At 45.6% G+C, this 19,216-nt stretch overlaps 1 pseudogene; it reads right to left on the reverse strand.

The window, feature by feature from the left end:
• Positions 1-17,715, reverse strand: part of LOC140270382 (apoptosis-stimulating of p53 protein 1-like) — a 47,802-nt pseudogene extending 30,087 nt beyond the window's left edge.
• Between the last annotated feature and the right edge of the window lie 1,501 nt (positions 17,716-19,216).

Here is a 19,216-nt window from a genome sequence, read left to right on the forward strand (position 1 = left end):
GACGTAAGTGAGAGCTTCTGGATTTGATTACATGGTGCCAAGAGTCACACCCCGACTTGGAGTCACACACAGAGACAAAATAACACTCAAACCCAAAGACACGTGGCCCAAAAACTGCCACACCCTGCTGGCACATAGCGTCCCAAACGGAACAATTAGAAGCCAGAGTGTGTAGTTTGGATCGTGAACAATGAGAACAAACGATGAAACAAAGTAACACGTCCCTAAATTAGCTCCTTTTTCCAGTTTTTCTGTTAATTATTATAAGCTGGAAAAAGATTTTAAAGCAAACATTTAGTTGAGATTGACACACACAGCACATAACTCCAGAACTCACCCCCGGACTCCCGTCTGGACTCTTTGGATTCTTGCTTTAAACCGAACGGGAAAGGTAGAGGACGAGGACAGACGGAGACCTCAAAACGAGTGTGAAGGAGTGAGTGAGGTGAGAGGAAGAGGAGAAGAAGGAGGAGGAGCTGTTTGGCTGGCTAACAATCCTCTTAGCCTGGTTATGTCATGGGACCAAGCTAATCCTACCTTCACTGAGTGACCGGCACACACCGGCTGACCGACTGGACCAACACATGCACGAAAACACAGGACGGTTCACCACGGCCTGACCGACACACACAAAGCAAACGTCTGGGCTAACATGGTTATAAATGGCTGCTGGTGACACATAAAAACATAAGAGGTCAGCTTTTTTTTATGGAATATGACTGATTATTGTGTGAGGAAGATAACAGGATGAATCCATCAAAACAGATCATGGTGAGCTGGCAGGGATGAGTGTAAGGATACGTGTGTGTGTTCACAGACTTCTTTCGGGTTGAGCCGTGTAATCACTACTGTCACTAATCCAGGGATTAATCTGCTAGACAATTCACACAAGTGTGTCCGTGCATCCAGTAAAACTATTTTCAGGTTTTAATCGGTATTCACGGAGATAAATAGAGCCCCTGGTTGCAGACTGGGATGGTTCCTCTGCACTTTAGCTGGATTTTTAAAGTGGCTCCTCACCTTTGAACACGTTATTTACACATTACTGAGAAACGCAGCAAAGCCCACCTCGCTGCACATTTAAAGCTCGCTAATTAACGCTTAATTTGGTGCATCTGCAGAAATAAACCGGTTTGTTCCCGTCTTTGTTACAGAAACAGAGACACAACAACTGTGGATAAACTTCAGCCACAGTTCTGTGAAGTCGGGCTTTTTGTTAAACCCTTTGTTCTGTGAGATGTTGTCGTTATTTTCCTGTTTTTTAGGCTGTATTTTCTCTTTTGTTTCCTGTTCTCTGTTTTGTTTTTGTGTATTTTCTGCTTCGCTGTGGTGTTTAATTGAAGGTTTTTCTTTTGTCTGAGTTTTTGGTTTTGTTGTTGTGTTTTGTGCTTCAGGGCCACCGTACCTTGTTCTGTTTTAAGCTATAAAAAGCCTGGCATCTTCTTCATGAAGCTCCCAGAAAAACAGCACATAAATGTACTTAAAAGCTTCAAAGTGCTGATATTTTGGAACAAAAGATCGTGCAAATGTCTGCTCTATGAAGCTGTGGCATAACAGCAAGTAACTGAATGATGAAAGAATAAATATGTGGAAATAAAAGAGGTTTTTTACGACAATATTTACACAAGTTTCCCTCGTTGATTTTACTGATGATACACATGATAACTTCCACATTTCTGTGCCATCTGAATTATTACATGGATTTAATGCAAAAGACGCACGTATGATGCAGCTAAAAAGAGATGGAAAAGATTTGTGAAGCTGTCGCACTCCTTAAAGGGAAAATAAATACTTTATTAAACACTTTTCCTCCCTGAATTAAAACTCTATGACACATTTTTTCAATTTAAAAGCAGAATAAACGCTAGTTATAGTTAAGCTGCTATAGGCTTAGACTGCTGGGGCCTCATCTGTCACACCTTTCCTCTCTTTGCTCTCTTTTTCCTCCTGTTTAATTTCTCAAATGATTTTCTGTCCATGTGACATTATTGTGGTTATTAACTTGTGTTTCCCTGTTCCAGCAGGTATCCTTTGAATGGTGTTTTGGTGTTTTTCCCCCTCTTTTCCCTCTTTTCTGTCTTCTCAAACCCCAGCTGGTCGAGGCGGATGGCCACCCTTCCTGGTTCTGGTTCTGCCAGAGGTTTCTTCCTGGTTCTGGTTCTGCCAGAGGTTTCTTCCTGATTCTGGTTCTGCCAGAGGTTTCTTCCTGGTTCTGCCAGAGGTTTCTTCCTGAGTCTGGTTCTGCCAGAGGTTTCTTCCTGAGTCTGGTTCTGCCAGAGGTTTCTTCCTGGTTCTGGTTCTGCCAGAGGTTTCTTCCTGGTTCTGGTTCTGCCAGAGGTTTCTTCCTGGTTCTGATTCTGCCAGAGGTTTCTTCCTGGTTCTGGTTCTGCCAGAGGTTTCTTCCTGGTTCTGTCAGAGGTTTCTTCCTGGTTCTGGTTCTGCCAGAGGTTTCTTCCTGGTTCTGCCAGAGGTTTCTTCCTGGTTCTGGTTCTGCCAGAGGTTTCTTCCTGGTTCTGATTCTGCCAGAGGTTTCTTCCTGGTTCTGGTTCTGCCAGAGGTTTCTTCCTGGTTCTGGTTCTGTCAGAGGTTTCTTCCTGGTTCTGGTTCTGCCAGAGGTTTCTTCCTGGTTCTGGTTCTGCCAGAGGTTTCTTCCTGAGTCTGGTTCTGCCAGAGGTTTCTTCCTGGTTCTGGTTCTGCCAGAGGTTTCTTCCTGGTTCTGGTTCTGCCAGAGGTTTCTTCCTGGTCCTGGTTCTGCCAGAGGTTTCTTCCTGGTTCTGGTTCTGCCAGAGGTTTCTTCCTGGTTCTGCCAGAGGTTTCTTCCTGGTCCTGGTTCTGCCAGAGGTTTCTTCCTGGTTCTGGTTCTGCCAGAGGTTTCTTCCTGAGTCTGCTTCTGTCAGAGGTTTCCTCCTGGTTCTGGTTCTGCCAGAGGTTTCTTCCTGTTAAAGGGAGTCGTTCCTTTCCACAGTCCCTCAGGCTCAGGACGGGAGATTGGACTGAAGACAAGTTTCGGTCCAATCTGTTGGTTTCCTTAGCTCGGATATTATTTTTGAATTGGCTCCATATGAATTAATTGGATCATGATTACAATGAATTGAATTCCAATAAAGTCCAATTCCTTGAATTGGACTTTATTATTTAAGTGCCTTGAGATGACAATTGTTGTAATCTGGCGCTTTATAAATAAAACTGAATTGAATTTAAAATGCATGTAAACAACTGTAAGAATCCAAGCTTCTCACAACTGGACCAGAAAAGTGATGAAGAATCAAATAACTCCTGCATGTAAACACTCAAATGGACCTAGTTTCTGTGCACAGAAGCATCTTTTTACACCTCTTAATACAGCTGAATTCTGAAAGCTGAATCCTTTAGTCAGAAACTGGGAAAATCAGCGTTTCCAGACTGTCGCTCTGCTCTGATAAAATCCTGAAGTTGTTATATTTTTGGAGGTGATGCGGTGTGAGTTTCTGTTTTTCTTGCTGTGTTTTGTGCCTCAGGGCCACCGTAGCTTGTTCCATTCTGCCTGGCTGCAGCAAATGAAGGATTAAAAGTGCTGCTATTTAGGAAATGATGAAAAAACCTGAATTCTGAGCCTGTAAAGTGATGCACCGAACCCGGTCCAGCAGCTAAGTGTGTGTGTGTGTGTGTGCGTGCACGTACCTTGTCATCAGCGCTCTCTGCTGCCTCCGTGGTCCAGCTCTCCCCTGGCGGCTGCTGACTTCCTGCATACAAATGAACAATGAAAAGAAATGTGAGCCGAGCTGTGAAACGCCATTTTAAAATGGATCCGGGCGAGTTGAGCCTTGTGACCCGGTGGACATGTGACTGACACACACACACAGACACACACACACACACACACACACACACAAGCACAAGAGCTGGGCTTTAATCAATCATTCAACCTTGGATGAGAAAATCCGCCTCTTTTCCACTCCAACCACACAAATCAGACACAATTTAAAGCATTTAAACCCTTTAAGTCTGCAAAAACCTTCAAACTTTTCCTTTAACTATTGGAATATTTGAGCATCTTCTTCTGTCAATATTCAACAAAACGACCATGAGGTGAAAGTTAGAAGCTACGTGTCGTTAATCATTTACATTCGGTTCCTAATTAAAATAATACTAATGCGTGGTCACTTGTTCCATGACACACTTTAACACAACGTAAATGTTAATAATACACTTATCCCCCTTCTCTCTGTGTGTAACCTATAAATAGCATCAGTGGCTTTAAATCTACCCCGACCAGACGGGTTCAGTCTCAGCTAAGCCCTGCAGCTCCCAGTTTCACCTTCAGTCACTTCATCCCACACAGCTGTTAGACCAGGAAGAAAACTTTTTCTATAAACGTGTGTGATCATCTGAGGTGGGCGAGGACCAGTTAATGACCCCTGGTGCATCCCAGTGAGGACAGTCTGCTCTCCACTAAAGGGCTCGGGCAGATTCTGTATCTGAGAGGAAGGTGATGCCTCCGTGTGGGGGGTGCAGGCAGAGGACACGTGACTTTAAGTTCGCGTTGGAGGAGGTAAACCATGAGGGTGACGTGATGCTGTGGTCCAATGGCAGCATAAGTGCAGCCTGTCCCTGAAAGCCACAGATGATGCTGCATGTTCAGACAGATCAAAACCGCAGAAGCAGGAGGACCGAGGGGAGAAGCTGCCTGCAGGCGACCAAACGAGCTGCTGCTCTTTTCATCTGATTCCAGATGTCACCCCGCTGCTCATTAAGCTATCATCACACAGCCCCCTCCCATGTTAGGGACATTACTGCTCCTCAGCGTAAAACTCATATTCAGCTGGATCTGAACCAGCTGACGGGCTCCTCCAACATGTTTCAGCTCTGAGCAACTCTGCTGCTGCTCAGCAGGATGTTTGGATCAGGATGAAGCTCCGGCCAATGGGTTTGGAGGCATTTACTGGAACTGGAGCAGGTCAGATGTTTCAGCTCAGAGTTCAGCTCCATCATCAGTGAGGATAAGTGAGCCAGAACCTGTGGCACCATGCATCCCCACTGATGCAGGTTCTTCTGGGTCCGGTCTGTCCAGAACACCTTTTTCCAGAACTCTGCAGCTCCTTTAAGGACTTTTTGGCTAACTAGCGGTTAGCATGTAGCAGTGTAGCCAGATGATATATTGGATAAAATGTCATTTCACAGTATCCTGCAGAACGAAGAGAATGGTCATCATATTGTCTTTGGGTGGTATGGATTTATTTTTGTGTTGTACTTAAAGGGGAACTCCGGTATTTTTAAACCTTATTTCTGGCATGAAACACGTTCATCTACTCACCAAGAACAGTTTGGCGAAAATCGGCGTCCTTCGGAAGATATTTAGATCACTCAAGATCCGCATATATCCATATAATAAGAGAGAACAGGGCATAGACAATACAGCCTCTAAGTAAGGCATTGTGTCTTTATTTCACCAATGCTTTAAGAAGAATGAATGAATGAATGTGTGCTATAGCTCTGTTAGCTCATAGCTGCTGTTATGTGGCTACTTGCAGCTAAAGGAGAGCTAACGGAGGGAAGTAAGAAGTGTTTCTGTTCATGAAGTCTTCTGAGGACAGTCGTCTCTGACAGAGACACACCTGCCTCCTGCAGGCTGGTTCTGATCTGTTGGACGGGCCTTTGAGGGTTTTTCTGTCTTCTTTGGCCTAACAGAGCATTCTTTCTTCTTCATGATCTTCCAGACAGCTGCTGTTGGTGATCCTAAGGTTTGACTCATGTCTCCGATGGTTTTATTCGGGTTATAAGCCTCATAACAGCTTCTCTCCTCATGCTGAACAGACTGAAACTCACCTGGAAGCCACCTGTCCCACACACCATGGAGCCCTGAAATGAGGGATGCTGTGCATGAAAAGTGTTGTAATTTCTACATGGGGGGGGGGGGGGGGGGGGGGGGGTTTAGATGTATGAAAATGTGAGCTTTAATCACGTCTGAATTGTTTGGTTTAGTTTTACTCTGAGGAGCAGTGGGGGGGGCAGATGTTTCATAACTATAGTCCTGATGAAGGGTGAAAAACAGAAAAACAATCAGTCAACACATGAGAAAACTTAAACGATGTGTGACTCAGCCAAGTTCTGATTAATTCGTGATGCAGTTCACAAGCATACAGCGATAATGAGATTCTAATGAATGATAATTATGTTTTTAATGACTGAAGCGTAAAACGGGAGCAGATCAGCAGGTGGGGGGGTTAGCCCCCGCCTTCAGGGAGCAGAAACAGTGCTTTTACTACACAATCATTCACGTTTTCTGTTCATGGCCGCTGTTACCACGGTATTCTTTTGTTTCAGCTTCTTTGGCAGGATATAATTTGACATTTTTGTCCTTGTGTCCTCACCCCCCCCCCCCCCCCCTTATGCAACTCTAATCATCTAATCCGTCTAATTACTGACCGAGTCACTGACCTAACCTCTAAACCTCTTCACCACTCTTGGTGTGTTCAGAGATCCAGTCATTCACTCTTACTTCTTACCTTCGAGGAAAGCTTTAAAGTGTTTGTTTGCTGCTGTACCTTGAGTCCAGGGGGGGCAGTGCCTGAGATAGAAGCTGACCTCCGGCCTCCTGGCTCCCCACTGCTGAAGGAGATCCAGCAGCAAGAGCTCCTGAGGGAGCGCTCGCTCTGAAAAAAGACGGTGAGAACGTGTTTGAAAGAGATGCCGCTAATTAACTTCACATTATTATGGTGTGTGATCAGGAGGAATGAGAGGATGATTCATAATTTAGTTAATTATGTGGCTCACGTAACACAGCAGCACATATTCACAGTAACACCTCTGCTGGATACAACCGCAGAGCCTAAATCAGGGTTTTATAATCATCTGGCTTCCTTTCATGGGATAAATCTTGTTATTCCGGCACCTTTTCATGGTTTTAGTATTTCAGTGACCTCTTTCCTGCTTTAACTGCATTGTTTAATCCCACCGTGACGCCCGCTGCTGTGCAGCCAAAGGTGTGTAAACTGTTGTATGGGAAAGAAGAAGAAGACAGAGAGCTGGTTCACAAATAAACATCAGAATTACAAGCTTTATTATCAATATATATTACATATGAGATTAAGCATCAGGAAATATGACAAACCATCATGTTTTTTACTTTTATAAGTAAAAAAAAAAACCTTTTTAAAGAGTAGATTTCATGTTTATGGCTCAGGGAAAGATGCTGTTTGTGAATCTGGAGATGTGGGTTTAATTGATCCGTGTGTGGAAATAAAAAGACCCACTAAAAGTGCTTTTGTATAGAATTGATTGTGTTGGTTGACCTTCTCTCATCACTTTCTCTGCTGCTTTTGCTTTCATGTTGTTTTACACTGACTCAAAAACAACAGGAACATTTCCATTTGACAGGAAGGTTCGGTCCGAGTTATCAGACGGATACAGAGCGGCGACGGTGAACTCGTTTACGGAGCGTGTTGGACTCCGCCGGTTCTGCCTCCGGTCACCGATCCTGCACAGGTTCTTCTTCACGCCATGACCTTCAGTTCAAAACTGAGTGTGAAGCAGCCGGGAGGAAATCTGAGGCCATGGTTCTGAAATAATGCAGCCAAAAAGTGCTGGAAAAGATTTACCAAGCTGTTCAGATCCTTAAAGGGGAAATAAAAGAACTTTCTGTACTTTATTTAACACTTCAAGGTTCATTTTTATTCTAATTTCCATTCTTTAAGGCTTCCAGGCTATAGAAATGTTAAAAAAAAGATGATGTGGTTGTGGTGGAGAAAGAAAACCAAAACGGGTCGCGGTGCAACGCGAAAAAGTGAATATTGATCCAGCTGAATTCCCAATTAAACCTGCTCTGATTCGCATATTTTTCTGTTTTAGTCTGTCAGAAACTGGGACTGAAATCAGACTTAAAGCGTCTCCAGACTGTCGCTCTGCTCTAATAAAATCCTGATTTTAAAACCCTAGAATCCGACAGAATCACCGTTAACGCAGCTTAAAGACAGCGTCTGAGCAGAGAGTTCAGCTGCATGGACCATGATCAGGAAGCCAGAGGCAGCAGGAGGTCTTTCTCTGAGCCAACAGCGTTGGACATCCCTGAATCGATAACACAACTCTCCTCCTGTGCATATGAACGCGGTCCAGTTAAATGACCAAGCTGTAACTGCAGCTCTCTGTGCACAGCAGGCGTTTCCATAGTTTCCATATCGCACAGGTGGAATAAGGCTCCTAATCCAGGAAACCAAACTAGTCCGGACTCGTAAAAACAGCCGGCGTTTGGAATTAAATCTGTAAAGCTCGGCTTGTGGGAGCTGCAGTATTTTTACAGTGAAATACATGAATCAATCAAAGCTGAATGCACACGGCTTAGTGCATCCTGACACAACCACGAAACCTCTTGTGCCCTTGAGCAATGGCCTCTCGTCACACCGCAACACTCTGACACAATAAATACCAGCATTTATTGTGTCCTGCTTACAGCGCCACCCTTATCGGAGCCGTTTATAGCCCATCTGACGCTGCGTCCCGCCACAGATCCACACAAACACGCTTGGACGGCTGTGATTGAACCAATATGGGCCATGCTTTAATGGAGGTGGTCGCTGTGGTCTATTCCAGCTCACAGTGTCACACGATACAGAGGACGCACTCAGCGCTGTATTGATTTCACAAGCTGTAGGTCTGGCTCTGTTTATAATTAGCTTTAGAGCAAGTGATGTAGGCCAGTTCACACTGCCATTATCCTGTCATATAATACCAGATTATGACCATGTACACAGTCTGATCCTCAAAGGACAGGCTGTCTATAGTTATTATGTGGAGCCTGGACTCTGGTGAAGGATGTGGAGATATGGTTCAAGCTCCTGTAGGAACAGCAGAGTAACAGAGAATTATCATCTTTCCTGGTGTCCTAAAGATCTGCTGGTGGGTGGGTGGACCAACATATGCAACTTCAACCTGTATCAAGTTCAAAACCACATCTGTGCTGCAGAGCAAGATGTGAAGCAGGATCTTCTTTCCACTGCAGGCGACTGAATGAGCTGCTGCTCCACTTATTTTATTCCAGCTCTCACCCTGCTGCTCATAAACTTATTATAGATCTCCAGGCATATGAGGTGTGACGAAACGAACTGGGAGAAAATCTGTTTACTTTGATATGATTCTAGTACAGACAGTAAAGAATCAAACAACCAAAAAATGAGAAAAAAGGAATGCAATTCTGCTTTTTTATGGCTCACAGGTGACATATTGTGTAAAATCCCTTCTTCCTGTTCCTGAGAGCATATATCAGTGTGTCTGAAGTCACCAGCAGGTGTAAAACTCCCAAAATTTCATTTCTAAAGTACGTCACTCCTTAAGTTGGCTCCGCCTCCTCTGCTAAGCCCCGCCCACTCACATCCACCCTGCTGGACGGATGAAGCCAGCTTCTGGTGGAAATGTTCTGCTGTCAGCTGCACTGAGGAGCATGCATCTTCCATCCAGCAGCAGCCTCAGAGGATATAAGAGCCCAGTGGATAAACTATATCTGAGGCTAATGTTCCAGCAGAGTTAGCTAAAGAATGTGCAGCAAACACTTTTCATCCCACTGTTTTAACAACTTGGTCCAGTTCAACGCTGGACTGAAGGAACTGAGCCACAAAGAGGATCAGTTCCAACTCTCAGAGCCTGAACTTCAGAGCAGGGAAATGGAAGCATCTGAGAAATAACTCCTCATGGTTTATTTACTGATTTATTTCTTCCTTTAGCAGCAGCTAACGCTAACAGCTTAGCTAATGAAGATGACGTACACCAACTTCTAAGGAGTTCCTGCTGTTCCTTTCTGAAAGATGAACATTATTGTTCCCACATTACTTTGTTAGCTGAAGCTAACGCTAACAGCTTAGCTAATGAAGATGGCGTACACCAACTTCTAAGGAGTTACTGCTGTTCCTTTCTGAAAGATGAACATTATTGTTCCCACATTACTTTGTTAGCTGAAGCTTTCTAGCTGAACGGTTCCGTTCTGTAACTCAGACAACCTGCAGCTGTGTTTAAGGTGTGTTTCCAACACAACACCGGTCCTCTCCTCACTCTCGGTGTGTTAGCGTTACATTATCGGCATGTTTCTGATAAAGATGGAGGTCTCCAGGTACAATTGTTTAATGAGGTTAATATATCCAAAATCTTTAAACGCAGTAATTAACGGTTCACATGCATTACTACGAGTTACGCTGTGCACATCTCCGGCTTGGTCCATTACTGTTGATGAGAAAGCATTGTTTGCTAGCATCTGCTGCTAACTTACAGCTAACTGCTAACTCACAGCTAACTGCTAACTTGCAGCTACATGCTAAACTGTTTGTAACTATTTGTATCTATACATATAGCTGGAGTGTTTCTGGTGTGACTGCAGGAACATACATATAAATACAGAAATTAATCCTTCACCAACATCCTGTTGGTGCCTTGTTGGGTGAACCTTTCTGGGAGCTATTTGACTTAAACCAAGATGGATTTTGATTAAAGCCTGTCTCCTAGGTGATGAGTTGATGTTTTCGTTCATCGTGTATTTGACCGTGATCGGACTCACCGTGTCCATTCCATACTTCAGCCAGGTGACACTCCCCCTCGCCGGCCTCTTTGCAGTACTCGACCACGTCAACCACTCTGGTTGCCGGAGTAACTGGGACCTCAGTTAGCATCTGCTGGGTGTCATTGAGGTAAACTGTCAGGATCACCTGTGAGCATGGAGAAAAGCAGGTTAAATGTTGTAAATGACTAGTTGAACTGCTTTAATGGACCGAAGTTAACTATGAATGACCAAAGGCAGTCAGACTATAACTGTTCCAAACTGGCTTCCACAAACCACAATGATCAGTCAGGCTTTGGTAGACATATGATTGGGGCAAGGCGTAATTGGTTTATTTAGACAAACAATGCAAATCACAGGTTTCATTAGCTTTAACATGTTCATTTAATCTCAAATATTATCATCAACATATTCAATTCAATTCAATTCAATTTCATTTATATAGCGCCAGATTACAACAAATATCATCTCAAGGCACTTAAGTAATATAGTCCAATTCAAGCCAATTGGAATTCAATTCATTGCAATCATAATCCAATTAATTCATATAGAGCCAATTAAAAAAATAATATCCTAGCTATATCTGGAAAAAGTTAAATTTGAGTCGAAATAACTCCATCATCTCCCCTCAATTCTGCAGCCAAAAGATTAAAATAGCAATCAGAAAAGGACATCATGTGTCATCGCCAGTGATGTCACTGCCAATGTCAGCGGTGATGTCAGATCAGCAGCAGCTGAAAGATAAATTTGGGGTAATCTGGGATAGGAGCGCACAGTCACACCAAAGCACACACACTCAGATACATTTTAATGTTTTAATGTGTTTTCTTCTTGGTGCACACAGGACAGGATGTGCACACACGATATAGCGCACGCTGCGCTGCACACCTGTCCCAGATCATGTGAAGTAATCTGTGGAAGCATACAGACGGACGGACCGAGCAGGGACACATCCTCTAAAGCTTGGATTAGACACACGGAGACGAGCACATAAACCGAAATCCTGCAAACACAGTCGGGCTTTTTACAACTCCACAAATCATTTAAAGTCGGCTAATCGTGGCCTCGCAGGGACTGAAATGTTTAATGTGGTCAGAAAATGATTTGTCACACCGAAGGAATGCAGACGGAGACAAACGGATGTTTTATATCCTTCAGTGGTTTTCTCATTTAAAGAAGATGTCAGAAATACTCACAATTTCCTGGCAAACACAGTTATGATGTCATCAGGAACCTCTTGAGCAGGTACAGTTGTTTTAACTGTTACACAAGCAGATTAAACGCCTTCCTATTGCCTGTAATAAGGCGTTTCCCCTCAGTGCTCTGGGGTCTACAGCTGGTCACCGCCTCCCAGGAGACAAGCCTATTACTGCGACCACATCAAGCGAGGCTACCAACTCTGTATCCTGCAGGATGTGTTGGATCAAAGTTTCCGATAATCACCAGAGATCATTTTCTGAGATAAATGGGTTTATTATCTTTTAACAGGAGCGTGGATGTAAGCCCCACACAGCAGCACAGAGACTGAGCTTCCTGCTGTCTTTGGGCTCTAAAACACCAAACTGACATGAAGAATCAGCAGCAACAACAGGCCGCCCAGATGTTGGGCTCATCCTGTCGCCAATTTCTTCCATTATTTCCCAAAGCAAAAGTCCTGGAGGCATGAAATATCGTAGAGACGTTCGTGCTGTTTCCACAATGCAGTTAGTTGCTCCTCCTTTTGTTTGGTCCAACTGAACTGCAGCGTTTTTCAGCCGAACCGCCATGGTTACATGCTTCCTGTTTGGAAGTGACAACAGCGTTGTTGAATGAAAACGCAGAACGAGTCAATCTGCATAAAACAAGACTAAAGACTAAAGAGATTGAACATGTTTGATTTTGTCATGACTACAAGATGTGAGAAATACCGCCTTAAAACAGCTTGGACCGAGTCAAACGACCACCTTAAAACAGCCTGAACCGCCTCAAAACGGCTTGGACCGAGTCCAACGACCGCCTTAAAACAGCCTGGACCGAGTCAAACGACCACCTTAAAACAGCTTGGACCGAGTCAAACGACCGCCTTAAAACAGCTTGGACCGAGTCCGACGACCGCCTCAAAACAGCCTGAAACGAGTCCGACGACCGCCTCAAAACAGCCTGAAACGAGTCCGACGACCGCCTCAAAACGGCCTGAAACGAGTCCGACGACCGCCTCAAAACAGCCTGAAACGAGTCCGACGACCGCCTCAAAACAGCCTGAAACGAGTCCGACGACCGCCTCAAAACAGCCTGAAACGAGTCCGACGACCGCCTCAAAACGGCCTGAAACGAGTCCGACGACCGCCTCAAAACAGCCTGGACCCAGTCCGACGACCGCCTCAAAACGGCCTGAAACGAGTCCGACGACCGCCTCAAAACAGCCTGGACCCAGTCCGACGACCGCCTCAAAACGGCCTGAAACGAGTCCGACGACCGCCTCAAAACAGCCTGGACCCAGTCCGACGACCGCCTCAAAACGGCCTGAAACGAGTCCGACGACCGCCTCAAAACAGCCTGAAACGAGTCCGACGACCGCCTCAAAACAGCCTGGACCCAGTCCGACGACCGCCTCAAAACAGCCTGAAACGAGTCCGACGACCGCCTCAAAACAGCCTGGACCCAGTCCGACGACCGCCTCAAAACAGCCTGAAACGAGTCCGACGACCGCCTCAAAACAGCCTGGACCCAGTCCGACGACCGCCTCAAAACGGCCTGAAACGAGTCCGACGACCGCCTCAAAACAGCCTGGACCCAGTCCGACGACCGCCTCAAAACGGCCTGAAACGAGTCCGACGACCGCCTCAAAACAGCCTGAAACGAGTCCGACAACCGCCTTAAAACAGCTTGGACCGAGTCAAACGACCACCTCAAAACAACCTGGACCGAGTCCGACGACCGCCTCAAAACAGCCTGGACCCAGTCCGACGACCGCCTCAAAACAGCCTGAAACGAGTCCGACGACCGCCTCAAAACAGCCTGGACCGAGTCCGACGACCGCCTTAAAACAGCCTGGACCGAGTCCGACGACCGCCTCAAAACGGCCTGGACCCAGTCCGACGACCGCCTCAAAACAGCCTGAAACGAGTCCGACGACCGCCTTAAAACAGCTTGGACCGAGTCAAACGACCACCTCAAAACAACCTGGACCGAGTCAAACGACCGCCTTAAAACAGCCTGGACCCAGTCCGACGACCGCCTCAAAACAGCCTGAAACGAGTCCGACGACCGCCTCAAAACAGCCTGGACCGAGTCAAACGACCACCTCAAAACAGCCTGGACCCAGTCCGACGACCGCCTCAAAACGGCCTGAAACGAGTCCGACGACCGCCTCAAAACAGCTTGGACCGAGTCAAACGACCACCTTAAAACAGCTTGGACCGAGTCAAACGACCACCTCAAAACAGCCTGAAACGAGTCCGACGACCGCCTCAAAACAGCCTGGACCGAGTCAAACGACCACCTCAAAACAGCCTGGACCCAGTCCGACGACCGCCTCAAAACGGCCTGGACCGAGTCCGACGACCGCCTCAAAACGGCCTGAAACGAGTCCGACGACTGCCTCAAAACAGCCTGGACCCAGTCCGACGACCGCCTCAAAACGGCCTGGACCCAGTCCGACGACCGCCTCAAAACAGCCTGGACCCAGTCCGACGACCGCCTCAAAACGGCCTGGACCCAGTCCGACGACCGCCTCAAAACGGCCTGAAACGAGTCCGACGACCGCCTCAAAACAGCCTGAAACGAGTCCGACGACCGCCTCAAAACGGCCTGAAACGAGTCAAACGACCACCTCAAAACAGCCTGGACCCAGTCCGACGACCGCCTCAAAACGGCCTGGACCGAGTCCGACGACCGCCTCAAAACGGCCTGAAACGAGTCCGACGACCGCCTCAAAACAGCCTGAAACGAGTCCGACGACCGCCTCAAAACAGCTTGGACCGAGTCCAACGACCGCCTTAAAACAGCCTGAAACGAGTCCGACGACCGCCTTAAAACAGCCTGAAACGAGTCCGACGACCGCCTCAAAACAGCTTGGACCGAGTCCAACGACTGCCTTAAAACAGCCTGGACCGAGTCCGACGACCACCTTAAAACAGCTTGGACCGAGTCAAACGACCGCCTTAAAACAGCCTGGACCGAGTCCGACGACCGCCTCAAAACGGCCTGAAACGAGTCCGACGACCGCCTCAAAACAGCTTGGACCGAGTCCAACGACCGCCTTAAAACAGCCTGGACCGAGTCCGACGACCGCCTCAAAACGGCCTGAAACGAGTCCGACGACCGCCTTAAAACAGCTTGGACCGAGTCAAACGACCGCCTCAAAACAGCCTGGACCCAGTCCGACGACCGCCTCAAAACGGCCTGAAACGAGTCCGACGACCGCCTCAAAACAGCTTGGACCGAGTCAAACGACCACCTTAAAACAGCTTGGACCGAGTCCGACGACCGCCTCAAAACGGCCTGAAACGAGTCCGACGACCGCCTCAAAACAGCCTGGACCGAGTCAAACGACCACCTCAAAACAGCCTGGACCCAGTCCGACGACCGCCTCAAAACGGCCTGAAACGAGTCCGACGACCGCCTCAAAACAGCTTGGACCGAGTCCAACGACTGCCTCAAAACAGCCTGGACCGAGTCCGACGACCGCCTCAAAACAGCCTGAAACGAGTCCGACGACCGCCTCAAAACAGCTTGGACCGAGTCCAACGACTGCCTTAAAACAGCCTGGACCGAGTCCGACGACCGCCTCAAAACGGCCTGAAACGAGTCAAACGACCACCTCAAAACAGCTTGGACCGAGTCAAACGACCGCCTCAAAACGGCCTGAAACGAGTCCAACGACCGCCTCAAAACAGCTTGGACCGAGTCAAACGACCCCCTCAAAACCAGAAGAATCCTGGTCAGAGTCTTTTTTGTTCTTGTTGCACATTTTATACTCATATGTGAGTCGTTCTTAAGGAGCTTTCAGTTATGCCCTCAGGGGCGACATCATGAGAACTAATCGCTATCGTTCCTTCTGCTATCAGGCCTCTGAATGTTCTGAGCGTGTAATATCTGTCGCTAACATCCTGTACTGTTACTGGCAGCTTGTTTTTGTTCATGAAGTACTTTGTTGTTCTTTTTACTCTTTATTTCAACACGGATTAGTTATCTAAATCTGAACAGTTGTTAAGTGGCAGCTGTGTGCTACATGTTCATGGAACAAATAATAAGGTCTTAATGTACAACCTCAGTTCCATAAATGTTGGGACGAAAAGTAAATTATTTTAAATGAAAACAAATGATGAAAGTGAAACATTTCATGAATAATAAAACTCATCTTGAATCTGACGGCAGCAACACGTCTCAGAAAAGTTGGGACAGGAGCAATAAAAGGCTGGAAAAGTAGGTGCTGCTGAAAAGAAACAGCTGGAGGAAGATGTTGAAACTAATCAGGTTAATTAGCAACATGATTGGGTATAAAAGAGCACCTGAGAGAGGCAGAGTCTCATCTACAGAACCTAAAATCATCCAAAGAGGATCTGGAGACATCTCTGTGACCTTCAGGCCTGGATGTCTGTGACCTTCAGGCCCTCAGGCAGCTCTGCATTAAAAACAGACCTGATTCTGTCCTGGAAATCCCTGCCTGGGCTCAGGAACACTTCCAGGAATCATGGTCTGTGAGCACAGCTCAGCGTAACATCCACAGATGCAGGTTAAAGCTCCATCAGGCAGAGAAGAAGCCACATGTGGACATGATCCAGGAACTCTGCCGTCTTCTCTGGACCGAAGCTCGTTTAAGATGGACTGAAGCAAAGAGGAAACTGTTCTGTGGTCAGATGGATCAGAACCTGAGGCTGCGTCCTCCAGACTAAAGAGGAGAGGGAGCATCCAGCTGGTTATCAGCTCTCAGTTCAAAGCCTGCATCTCTGATGGTGTGAGGGGGCATTAGTGCCTGTGGAACTGGAAACCTGCACATCTGGAAAGGCTCCATCAAAGCTGAAAGGTATGAACAGGTTTTAGAGCAACATCTGCTCCCTTCTTCAGGGAAGGCCTGAAATATTTCAGCAGGACAGAGTTAAACCACATCCTGCATCTACTCCAGCAGCACGGCTTCATAGAAGAAGAGTCCAGCTGCTGCACTGACCTGCCTGCAGTCCAGATGTTTCTCCACCTACAGATGTTCTTAAAAGAAGAGTCGATGCTACACAGTGGGAAACAGGGACCTGTCCCAATATTTATGAGACGTGCTGCTGCATCAGATTCAGGATGAACTGATATTTTTCAACATTTTACATATTTTGTTTTTATTGTGAATAAAATTTTGATTTAGAAGATTTTCAAATCATTTAAACCTGTTTTTATTCATGTTTTACACTTTTTTTCCCAATGATTTAAAGCAACAACGGAAAGTTTGTGAACCCTTTCAGCACGATGACCTTTTACAGACTCAAAAACTTTGTATTTATTTGTGAAATATGGAGATTATTTATGCTTAAATAGATACAATAATAGTCTGATGACCTAACTAAGTTAACTAACTAAGTTAACTAACTAAGTTAACTGTGACTGAGCACATCTGCACTCATAATAATGCTTTACAGGCGGATAAAGTTCCCACCTGTTGTTAGCTGATCTGAACACGAACAGCTTGCTTCTGTCACACTGATTCAGAGGCTGAGGCAGACAGGCTGTGCTTCCTGAAATGCTCTGGTGCTGAATAACGCGACTCCGGCTATTTTAAGCGTTAGAGAGGCAAAAAGAGATAGTCAGAGATAGAAAGAGTGAAAGTGGGAGAGGGCCAGGGTGACAAACAGCCCAGTCTTCATGTCCCGGTGCAACACACATCGTGTTATTGGTAAGTTGGAGGCGGTTCAACACAGCGAGTTAGCTGGAGGGAGGCTTCCTCATTACATAAATGACCTCTGATTGCATTGTTAATTTGGTCGTTAGTGAAGCTGCTTCCACCAGGCAGAATGCACGAGGACATCCTTCTTCTACTGCGGCCCAACATATCTCACAGATACAACGGTGAAGCTTCTCCGGCTCACTCACCCATGCTTTGCTCTTCCTGCTTTTGAGCTTCTTCTTTGGTTTCCTGCAGTTACTCGGGTTGAGGTTTTTGGACAGAACCACCAGCCGCTCCAACACCAGCCCAAAAAAACGCCTCATTGGAAAAGCATCGACTCAGAGGCGTGTGCGCACGTGTGTGCACGTGTGTGCATGTTTGAGTGACAGTCTGAAGGGTAATTAGTGGTGTTATGGGGAGAAAGTGGCGTCTTTGTAGGTGAGAGTGTGTTTGAAGAGCGAGTGTGTGGGTGTACAAATATAAGAGTGTGTCAGGGGGGAGGAGGGAGGAAGGAGGAGGGAGGGAGGAAGGAGGGAGGGAGGGAGGGAGGGAGGGAGGAGGGAGGAAGGAGGGAGGAGGGAGGGAGGAGGAGGGAGGAAGGAGGAGGGAGGAGGAGGGAGGAAGGAGGGAGGAAGGGAGGGATGGAGGGAGGAAGGAGGGAGGAAGGAGGGAGGAGGGAGGGAGGGAGGAAGGAGGGAGGGAGGAGGGAGGAGGGAGGAGGGAGGAAGGAGGGAGGGAGGGAGTCGGCTTTCAGTAAATATGAGGAGGTGGAGAGAGGGTGAGGATGATGGGAGATAAGAAGGGGAGGAAGACACTTTTTATGCCCGTCAACAGAACAAAAGACTCTGCTGTTTGATTAAGACTGAAGTTTGAAGCAAAAGTTTAAATAAAAAGTCAGGATTTTTAATAAAAAGTCAGGATTTTAAATAAAAAGTCAGGATTTTAAATAAAAAATGTCAGGATTTTAAATAAAAAGTCAGGATTTTAAATAAAAAAGTCAGGATTTTAAATAAAAAGTCAGGATTTTAAATAAAAAATGTCAGGATTTTAAATAAAAATGTCAGGATTTTAAATAAAAAAGTCAGGATTTTAAATAAAAATGTCAAGATTTAAAATAAAATGTCGGGATTTTAATAAAAAGTCGGGATTTAAAATAAAAATGTCAGGATTTTAAATAAAAATGTCAAGATTTTAAATGAAAAAGTCAGGATTTTAAATAAAAATGTCAAGATTTAAAATAAAATGTCGGGATTTTAATAAAAAGTCGGGATTTAAAATAAAAATGTCAGGATTTTAAATAAAAATGTCAAGATTTTAAATTAAAAAGTCAGGATTTTAAATAAAATGTCAAGATTTTAAATAAAATGTCAAGATTTTAAATAAAATGTCGGGATTTTAAATAAAAAGTCAGGATTTTAAATAAAAAGTCAGGATTTTAAATAAAATGTCAGGATTTTAAATAAAATGTCAGGATTTTAAATAAAATGTCAGGATTTTTTATAAAAATGTTGGGATTTAAAATAAAAATGTCTGTATTTCACTCATGAGCTTCAGGCTGTGAGTGTAATTATTCATTTAGAGCACCACGTCATCTTTCCTCTGTTCACCAGACGTTTGATTTAAAACTAAAAATGTTATACGAGTTATATAATAACTGTGTTACTGTATTTGTGTGAGCTGCAGACAGAATCTGATATTTCTCACGTGTCCAGATATAAACAGGAGAGAAAGGCTTATATCCCTGAAAGTGTTTATCTGTTATATCTGAATTTCAAACTGTCTGAAATGGGAACACGTCCGGCTGGTCGTCGCGGTAACAATGAAACACAGATGGTGCCTCAAAATCTTTT

The sequence above is a fragment of the Leuresthes tenuis genome, unplaced genomic scaffold (genome assembly GCF_036924035.1).
Source record: "Leuresthes tenuis unplaced genomic scaffold, fLeuTen1.0.hap1 SCAF_15, whole genome shotgun sequence".
Lineage (NCBI taxonomy): Eukaryota > Metazoa > Chordata > Actinopteri > Atheriniformes > Atherinopsidae > Leuresthes > Leuresthes tenuis.